Source organism: Lathyrus oleraceus, chromosome 7 (assembly GCF_024323335.1).
Source record: "Lathyrus oleraceus cultivar Zhongwan6 chromosome 7, CAAS_Psat_ZW6_1.0, whole genome shotgun sequence".
NCBI lineage: Eukaryota > Viridiplantae > Streptophyta > Magnoliopsida > Fabales > Fabaceae > Lathyrus > Lathyrus oleraceus.
In genome coordinates this window covers 362879009-362889834 of record NC_066585.1, presented here as the reverse complement: position 1 = coordinate 362889834, position 10826 = coordinate 362879009, and the positions used below count along the sequence as shown (strand labels likewise).

The 10826-nt window shown below is 37.2% G+C and overlaps 1 long non-coding RNA gene across 1 annotated transcript; it reads right to left on the bottom strand.

Annotated features, from left to right (window-relative positions):
• Nucleotides 1-1883: 1883 nt before the first annotated feature.
• LOC127107119 (uncharacterized) lies at nucleotides 1884-3603 on the bottom strand. The gene is made up of 2 exons (XR_007795633.1): nucleotides 3138-3603; nucleotides 1884-2073 (listed from the first exon to the last, which is right to left on the bottom strand). It is a non-coding gene; the product is annotated as an uncharacterized LOC127107119 (long non-coding RNA).
• Between the last annotated feature and the right edge of the window lie 7223 nt (nucleotides 3604-10826).

Sequence of the window (10826 nt, the reverse complement as noted above, 5' to 3'; positions counted from 1 at the left end):
TTCTACATATTGATATATTATTGTGTGTTAATTTCCATAATCAAGAACTATAAAAATTAAAAATAATTTCCAACTAGGACTTCCATCAACATAGTTTGAACACTATGAGAACTTTTCATTGACAATAAGAAATAAGAAACCTAACTAGCATCTTTATTGGTGAGAAATGCATTCGACTTGGTGTGCTTTTCTAAAAAAGTAGAACATTCTATACATAGATTTGAAAGATATCCAATGTGTGAAAACAATCCAATGAAAAACTTTAGTATTTATATAGTTGAAAGCTATACATTATATAAAAGTCATCCAATGTGAAAATCTAGTGTCACCGTATACTTTTATTTTTAAAAGAAGTATGTCATGTGTCGTACCCCAAAATGTGTCCTCCCCTTTTCACTTTTCATCTAACTTATGACTTGAGGTTCATCTGCACTCATCCATATCCATCAGGTATTCATATTAATACATTCTCGCAAACATCATAAATTCAAAGCTTCTGAATAACAAGCTTTTGTTCACTTGACCTTGTGGGATTGCACCTTGATCTCTCATTCATGCATAACCCTTAGTTTGCTTGGCTCTTGTCCTCGATGGAACTTTTGATCCACAAAATTCTAATTGTAGGTGCTCATCATGGGTGATTCATTTTTTGGCTTGGCTTTGGGCTTAAAACCCTAATCAGGGAATGGTATGATCCTATTGTGCATTGTGGTTTGATTTGTCACCTTGGGCTTGGTGGAAACCCTAATTCATTAGGGAAAGATGTATAACTATCATATCATGCCTCACCCATTATTCACTTGCCTACATGGTTAGTATTTCATTTAATTCAAACATTGCTTAGCTCATCTTATGCATGGGTCGACTTGTCTTGATTCATTTTATTCATGTGGTATATATTGTCAAGGGTAACTGATTCATTCTGATGTTGATTCTATTGATTCATGCATTGTGGATTAAACATTAGGTTTGTTTCATATGGATCATGCTTTGATTGCATTATATATGAAAACCCTGATTCAGGCCTCACAGTTGAGTTTGGTCAATCGTTGACTTTTTGGTCAGCTACTTGACCAAAGTCAACCATCCATTTTATAGGTTCATTTGATTCAAATTATACCTTGAAATTTGTTAACCATTGATCTTTCCACGCAATTGTTACATCCAAATTCGATTAATTTTCGATTTAATTCCATTTCAAATTATTCTTCATAACATTAGCTTTGCATAAATCATTCAAACACATTCCACAATATTTATTCAATACCATTCCAAGTCCATAACCCTTCATTAATCCTTTCATTTGGCAATTAATTCTCCTTTAATCCAAATTTTCTTATTCAATTCAATTTCCACTCTTATCATTCAATTATACTTTCCATTCAAATTTCAAAATCCAACCCACTTCTAACTTATAACAATTCTATTCAATTCTTATAAATGCATTCAAACATCCATGCTTGTCTTTCCATAACTATTCAAACCATTCATTAAAACTCTCATTCAATTCAATTTACAATTATCTAAACTTACATTCATGACATTTCAAAAATTCATTCTTCACTTAATAATATTCATAACATTACAACCTTAAACCACGTTTCGATTCCGAAATTACAAAAAAGTTACTTTCAAACTTCCATTCAAATAATTTCACATTCAATTACAATCATAATTTATTCAATTCCAAGATGATACAACTAGTTTTTCATGAATTCAAACCTTTCTATCAATATATATTCAATAGTTTTTAATTTAATTTAATACTTAATGCCAAATATATTACATACAAACAATTCAATCCAATACACCATTCAATACTTAAAATAATCTTTTTTCCTTTAAACCGTTCAAACAAGTTTTCCATTCAAAATTCCATGCCATAATCAAACATCTAACAATTCCAATTTCATTCAGATCAATTTACAGTATGTTTTACAAATAGATGTATATTTTTCAATCCTATTCCATCAACTATGGCCCTGCAATTTTCATTCATTTTCTTATAAGACAATATAGTGCAACCATTATGATGAACACACCAAGATCCTTCGCATGTTGAACCTTGCACCACTGAAACAGAAGGCAAAACGCAGAAGTAAGGCAAATAGCATCATGCAATAGCATATCAGTATTCAGCAAGTAACATGTCAGAATTTTGGGCAACCGCGGTTGGAACTGCGAAACTATCGAAACTCAGTTCAATCCTACCTAATTAAATCCTAACATAACTAATAAATTGTCAATTAACTTTAATTTTAAGAAAGCAATTAAAATTCAGCAAAAACCTTCCAAGTTCAGTTTTGCAGTACTCATTGATATCCCTTCAAAATTCAACTCCAATTAGCATATCCAGCACAAATCAAAAACCAATTAACATGTCATTTACAAACTAGTAAATTAACAGCATTTGCATTCCAAGCAACTCAAGTTGAAGAAGGATCACATTATAGGAAAAAACTCACAAAACATTACAACCTGCAGATTTTCGTTTAACATAACAAAAGCTCCTTTGTATGTAACCTAGCTTAGCATACATAGGAGGATAACCACACTAACTGAATTAAAATTGAAAACTAACATCTTGGAATTAACTAATTTTGATTCACATAAACTCTAACTGTATTTTCCAACTGTGATAACTAACTTTTTTCTTCTAACTAACTTAACAAACTGAACCAACTTGAGTTTTTTAACAGAACAGTAAACAAAAACTCAATTCCTAACTAACTAATAGAAAAGTTTAAAACTCACTAACTACCTAACCTAAAGCTAACAGATTGATTCCACGGTGAACTAACTTAAGCTGATCATATTTAACAGAGATTTCACTCTGTTAAATCAAGGAAGTATATAAACAAAAGCCTCATTGTGAAGTGGGTTTTTTTATCAATCATAATCGTTCTTCCAGTTCCATTCTTTTTTCATCTTTCTGTTTTCACTTTGCAAGTTCTGAGAAGTTCATTTCAGATTGAGTTATATTTTTCATTTTTCACTCCTCAAAACCTCATCGTGACTCAACAACGCAGCAGGAAGAACAAAGAAGAAGAGTCGAAGTTGCAGAACATTGCAAAAAGAAGAAGCATCGAATAGCAGAAGAAGTGCGAAGAGAAGAAGAAAGGGGAGCAGACAAATACCTGATTCAGTGAGTTTATAACTACGATTCTGCTTTTCTGCTTTCACGAATGCACGACCTTGAAGCGATTGAAGTTGTTTTCGAAAATCAATTTGGTGTTAGAGCCATTGATAGTCGTTCGTTCATTCTGAAATTCCGATCCGTGATTCTTGAACGCAATGGAGAAGGCAATTGATTTCTGAAGCGCGATGATTAGGAACCCTAAAACATGACGCTTGTTGAATCCACATGATGGCGGAATCAATACACGATGATGGATGGTGGTGAAAATACGACGATGCTGACGCGATGCCAAAATTATTCTGAAACGCAAACCATAGTGAAAAACGCGACGCCGAAATAGACGAAGCTGGCATAGCATTGGATTGACCCGGAGCTAATTGTTTGGCCTTTCTTGGATCCGGTTGCTTGGGCCTGGTTAGATCTGATTCTGAAAATTTTACTTCATACTTCTAGGTTTAGTTTGTATCCCGATAATTTTTTTAAAATACCAATTTTATTTTTAATTGATTTTAACCAATTTATGATTTCATTTTTACCATTCAGTTGATACTTTCGAAAATTACACATTCCACCATCGCACCGGAACTCCTGGAAAAAGACTTCCGGTATGTATTTTTTCCAAACCGAAAGACTAAATAAAAGACATCCGGAACACACCAATTAGTAAATTGAAAGACTTCGACAAAGAGTTTCGGTTCTTTAATAAAAAAGAAACGTTCTAGAACACTTATTGAAAGAGTTTCGGTAAACAAAGTGACACATACCCGAACTCTTTGAAGAAGTCTTCCGGTATTGTTTTTATGTATTCCGGAACTCTTCTTTGAAGAGTTCCGGTTTGCAATTTTTTTTTGGATTTTTTTTTAAAAAAAATTATTGTACAGGAATGGAAAATCTTCCCCAAATATGTATAGATACTTCTGATGCGGTTCTAACTACTGAAAGATTTGGTACACGAGAAGAGGTGATCAGATGGATTAAAGAGGTTGGAATCGATAATAAAATAACTGTTATTATCACTCGTTCAGATACTGAAACAGGCAAGAGAGGGAGAAGTAACAAATTAATATTTGGTTGTGATAAAGGTGGGAAACACAAGAATACTGATAGTGAAACCCAAAGTGCGTCCAAGAAATGTGGATGCCCATTTAAAATCAGGTCGACTCTAGCGAAAGATGGGTCTGGTCGGAAGATTGATGTAAAATGTGGGTTACATAATCATGGTTTACCTGATAGGTTAGAAGGTCATTCATTTATTGGTAGGTTGACCACATATGAGAAACAACATGTCGCTGATTTAACAAAGAGACATGTACCACCTAGACACATATTGCTTTCCTTGCAAGACCGAGACCCTGAGAATGTCACTCGGATTACGCAAGTATACAAGCATAAGAGTGTGATACAAAAAAAGATAAGAGGTCCTAGAAGTGAGATACAACATTTGTTTAAACTTATTGAGGATGCAGGCTATGTGTATTGTAACACCCCGAATTAAATAAGAGGATTATTTAATTAAGTTAATAATATATTTAATAATTTAATTAAATATATTGAATTATTGAATTATTATTATTATTATTATTATTATTATTATTATTATTATTATTTGGAATAATAATTAGTGGAAAATATATAAGTTGGAATAAGAGAAAAAGGGTCATTCATTTTTGGTAAAGAGTTTTCACGTGAAACAGAGAAGCGGCTGAAAGGTGAAAAGTGGAGAAAGAGCAAAGGTTGAAGAACGGAAAAGCTTGAAGCTTAGAGATTGCCGATTATCTCAGGTAAGGGGGGTTTATCGTCGCTTAATGGGTATTATAGATTAACATGTCATGGGTAGTGAGAAACCGCTGAATTGACCCTAATTGGGATTGTTGAATGCTGAAAGATTGTGATGAATAAACTGAGTTTAAGCTGTAATTGAGTCCGTAATTGTGTGAGTCGTGTTTCCCCGAACGTGTAGCTTTTTACGGAAATTGAATCGGAGGTCCGGAAGTCCTCCAACTGCGGAAAATGCGGAGAACTCTGCATTCTGCCTTGTGTTAGCGCAGGAACTGCTGTTTTGTCTGCGTTAACCGGTTAACCCAGGGCGTTAACCGGTTAACACTGTTATATTTTGTGGAAATGTGCTGTTTTGCCTGCGTTAACTGGTTAACCCAGGGCGTTAACCGGTTAACACTGTTGCGTTTTGCCAGAAAGTGTATTTTGTCCTGCGTTAACCGGTTAACCCAGGGCGTTAACCGGTTAACACTGTTGGAAATTTGAAAATTTGACATTTTAATGTTGTGAACATAATTGGTGATTGACCTATTATCGTTAATTTTGATGAGTAATTTTGTTGAGTTTATGTCATGAAGTGTTGATACAAATATGTTGATAAGTTGTGTTAAAGTTGTTGAAAATACTGAGTTGTAGGCTTGGTGAGCCAAAGTTGATTATAAGTTTATTATAAGTTGATTTTGTTGAAAACATTGTTGTATTGCTATTCTTATTATGTTGTCGACAGTTTAAAGTCGTGTATGCCATATACATTCATATGCATTAAGTCGGAGCTTTGCTCACACCACGTTGGCCTGGATTGGCAAAATTTTAAGTTGAAAGTTGAAGGCTTATGCCTTGATGCCCACTAAATTGGCAATGATTTTAAGTTGGGAGTTTTACTCCGAATGGTACCACATGCATGACGAGTCGAGTCTCATTAGAGTTGCATTCTGTGGGTTTGTTGTATGTGTATCAGTGGTATTGATCTTGAGTATGTATATGAGTTGTGTTGATATTAGGTGATTAATGAGTTAAATTACTTAACATAACATGATAATTTATAATGTTTGTTACATCGATTGAGGAACTCACCCTTACAATTATTTTTCAGGTAACGAGCAATGAGTTGAGTAGAAGCTAGTGCTTGGAGTCTAGTGTAGTCACCGTAGTGGGTCATGCTCTGATAGATGTAACATCGGGATGGGATGTTTTAATTGTTTATTGTCGGTTGTTGAACCATTTTTCATGTAATACGTTATATGTTTGTGGAATGGTTGAGTTGATTTATATCCGCTGCGAATTGTGCAAAAATGTTGTTTTGATTTAATAAAGAGCATGACAGTTATTATGTTGTTAAGTGTTGTGTGACACCCTTGGTGCATAATTACTCTGATATTTGTTGTTGTTATTTTAATTAAATATTTGGGGTATTTTACAAGGGTGTTACATTAGTGGTATCAGAGCCTGGTTGGTCTATCCGGCCAGTTGTCGTGTCATTACTGTCTAACAATTAGGTATTGTTACCAATCTAACTTTAAGTTGTGTTGTATTGATAAGTTGAAATGGCTGGAAGGAATGACGCTGCAATGGCTGCCGCAATGCAAGCAATGGCACAAGCGGTGCAGAACTTGCCAAATGCTGGTGGGGATGCTGGATCACGTAGCTTGGCGACTTTTCAAAGAGAGAATCCGCCGGTGTTTAAAGGGAAGCATGATCCAGATGCAGCCTTGGGATGGTTGAAAGAGATTGAGAGAATCTTCCGTGTTATGGATTGCACTCCAGCTCAGAAGGTTCGGTATGGTACTCACATGCTAGCAGTCGAAGCTGATGACTGGTGGCTAGAGACTCACGAGAGGTTGACCGTGGCAGGTGAAGACATTACTTGGGATGTATTCCGTAGGGAATTTCTGAGAAAGTATTATCCGGAAGATGTCCGTGGTAAGAAGGAAATCGAGTTCCTTGAGCTGAAGCAAGGAAACATGTCTGTCACTGATTATGCTGCGAAATTTGTGGAGCTGTCCAAATTTTATCCTCATTACACTGGTGCTGGTGCTGAATTTTCAAAGTGCATCAAGTTCGAGAACGGATTGCGCTCTGAAATTAAGAAGGCTGTTGGGTATCAGAAGATACGCATTTTTACTGAACTGGTTGATAGCTGCAGGATATTTGAAGAGGACAATAATGCTCATTACAAGATTGTCAGTGACCGCAAGGGAAAGCAGCATCAAAACCGTGGCAAGCCGTATGATGCTCCAGTGGGAAAAGGGAAACAAGGAGTTGCTCCGGCTCAGAGGACTAGTAGGGGAGGTGCTCCTGCTGGTATAGTTTGCTTCAAATGTGGTCAGGCTGGTCATAAGAGTAATGTATGCACTGCTGAAGTAAAGAGGTGTTTTCGCTGTGGTAAGACTGGTCATGCAATGGCTGATTGCAAGCACAAGGAAATGATTTGTTTTAATTGTGGCGAAGAAGGGCATATTGGAAGTCAGTGTCAGAAGCCAAAGAAATCTCAGACTGGGAAGGTGTTCGCATTGACCGGAACTCAAACCTCCTGTGAGGACAGACTTATCCGAGGTACATGCTTCATATATGGTACTCCTTTAATTACTATTATTGATACCGGTGCTACCCACTGTTTTATTTCTGCTAACTGTGCTCGAAGACTGGGTTTAAAATTGTCCGCTTTGGGTGGTGAATTGATTGTTGAGACCCCAGCTAAGGGATCAGTAACTACTTCTTTGGTATGTTTAAAATGTCCTTTGTCGATCTTCGATAAAGATTTCTATGTTGATTTAGTATGTTTGCAGTTGGATGGGATGGATGTAATTCTTGGTATGAACTGGCTAGAGTATAATTATGTTCATATAAATTGTCATCATAAGTCGGTGAGGTTTTCCACTCCTGAAGAGGAAGGAGTTGACTTATTACCTTTCAGAGAATTGCGAAAATTGATGAAAGAGGGAGCTCAGATGTTTTCTTTGATGGCGACGTTGTCGGTTGAAAGTAAAGCTAAGATAGAGGAACTGTTAGTGGTGAAAGAATTCCCTGAAGTTTTTCCTGATGAAATTCCTAGTGTGCCGCCAGAGAGGGAAGTTGAATTTACTATTGATCTGGTACCTGGTACTAGGCCTGTTTCGATGGCACCGTATAGAATGTCGGCATCTGAATTGTATGAATTAAAGAAGCAATTGGAAGACTTACTTGAGAAGAAGTTTATAAGACCAAGTGTGTCGCCGTGGGGAGCTCCAGTGTTGCTAGTAAAGAAGAAAGAGGGTAGTATGAGGCTTTGTATTGATTATAGACAATTGAATAAAGTAACGATCAAGAATAAGTATCCACTACCGAGGATAGATGATTTGATGGACCAATTAGTGGGTGCTTGTGTGTTCAGTAAAATTGATTTGAGATCGGGCTATCATCAGATCAAAGTGAAAGATGAAGACATCCAGAAAACAGCGTTCAGAACTCGGTATGGACATTATGAGTATTCTGTGATGCCTTTCGGTGTGACTAATGCGCCGGGAGTATTTATGGAATACATGAATCGTATTTTCCATACTTATCTGGATCATTTTGTGGTAGTATTTATTGATGATATTTTGATTTACTCTAAGTCCGAAGGAGAGCACCAGGAACATTTGAGATTAGTATTGGAGGTTTTGAAAGATAAGAAATTGTATGCGAAGTTGTCCAAGTGTGAGTTTTGGTTAAGAGAAGTCAGTTTTCTCGGCCATGTAATTTCAGGAAAAGGTATTGCTGTAGATCCTTCCAAGGTAGAAGCTGTATTGCAATGGGAAACTCCTAAGTCGGTTACCGAGATTAGAAGCTTTTTGGGATTAGCTGGATATTATAGAAGATTTATTGAAGGATTTTCTAAGTTAGCACTTCCGTTGACTAAATTAACTTGCAAAGGTAAAGCTTTCGTGTGGGATGTTCAGTGCGAAGAGAGTTTTAATGAATTAAAGAGGAGATTGACGTCGGCGCCGGTTTTGACTTTGCCAAATCCGGGGGAACCGTTTATAATTTACTGTGATGCTTCGTTGATGGGTTTGGGAGGTGTGCTCATGCAAAATAATAAAGTAATTGCTTATGCGTCGCGACAGTTGAGAATTCATGAAAAGAACTATCCTACGCATGATCTTGAACTTGCTGCTGTAGTGTTTGCGCTAAAACTTTGGAGGCATTACCTTTATGGTTCCAGATTCGAAGTTTTCAGCGATCATAAAAGTTTAAAGTATCTATTTGATCAGAAAGAGCTGAACATGAGACAACGTAGGTGGTTCGAATTGCTTAAGGATTATGATTTCGGTTTGAATTATCATCCAGGAAAAGCAAATGTTGTGGCTGATGCTTTAAGTAGAAAGACCTTGCATGTGTCAGCAATGATGATTAAGGAGTTGGAATTAATTGAGCAATTTCGGGATATGAGTTTGGTTTGCGAAGTAACACCGCAGAGTGTGACGCTAGGAATGCTAAAGATTAATAATGATTTTATGGATAGTATCCGAGAGGCACAGAAATTGGATGTGAAATTAGTAGATATCCTTAATCGTTGTGGTCAATCAGAGAAAAGTGACTTTACGGTTGATGCGAGAGGTGTGTTGAAATTAGGGGAAAGAATTTGTATTCCTAACGACGCAATTTTGAAGAGAAGTATTCTAGAGGAGGGTCATAGAAGCAGCTTGAGTATTCATCCAGGAGCTACTAAAATGTATCAGGATTTAAAGAAACTATTTTGGTGGCCCGGAATGAAAGAAGATGTGGCTCGTTTTGTGTATGCGTGCTTAACTTGTCAGAAGTCGAAGATTGAGCATCAGAAGCCTGCTGGGTTGATGCAACCGTTGGAAGTTCCAGAATGGAAATGGGATAGCATTTCTATGGACTTTGTAACGGGGCTGCCTGCTACCTTGCGAGGGCATGATTCGATTTGGGTGATCGTTGATAGGCTCACGAAGTCAGCTCACTTCATACCTATTAACATCACTTACCCAATTGCGAAGTTGGCAGAGATTTACATCCGAGTAGTTGTAAAGTTGCATGGTGTTCCTCTGTGTATTGTGTCGGACAGAGATCCGAGGTTTACATCGGGATTTTGGAAAAGTCTGCAAGATTCGTTGGGATCTAAGTTGAGGTTGAGTTCGGCATATCATCCTCAAACTGATGGCCAAACTGAGAGAACTATTCAGTCATTGGAAGATTTACTGAGGGCTTGTGTTCTTGAACAAGGAGGTTCGTGGGACACTTATCTTCCATTGATCGAGTTCACATACAATAATAGTTACCATTCTAGTATCGGAATGGCGCCTTTTGAAGCATTATATGGTCGTAGATGTAGAACTCCGTTGTGTTGGCACGAATCTGGTGAGAGTGTAGTACTTGGACCAGAGTTAGTTCGAGAAACTACCGAGAAAGTGAAGTTTATCCGGGAGAAGATGAAAGCTTCTCAGAGTAGGCAGAAGAGTTACCATGACAAGCGGAAGAAGGATTTAGAATTTCAAGCTGGTGACCATGTGTTTTTGAGAGTCACGCCTGTGACCGGAGTTGGGAGGGCTTTGAAGTCTAAAAAGCTCACTCCTCGCTTCATTGGTCCGTATCAAATCTTAGAACGGGTTGGAAGAGTTGCTTATCGGATGGCATTACCACCTAATCTTTCGAATTTGCATGATGTATTCCATGTGTCGCAGCTTCGGAAGTATATCTCAGATCCGTCTCATGTGGTTAGTATGGATGATGTGCAAGTGCGAGATAATTTAACAGTAGAGACAAAGCCTGTGCGAGTTGAAGATCGTGAAACAAAGACTCTTCGAGGAAAAGAGATTGGGTTGGTTAAAGTCGTTTGGTTGGGAGCTGCGGGCGAAAGCATGACATGGGAACTTGAGAGTCGGATGAAGGAGTCTTATCCAGAGTTATTTGCTTGAGGTATGTTTTCGAG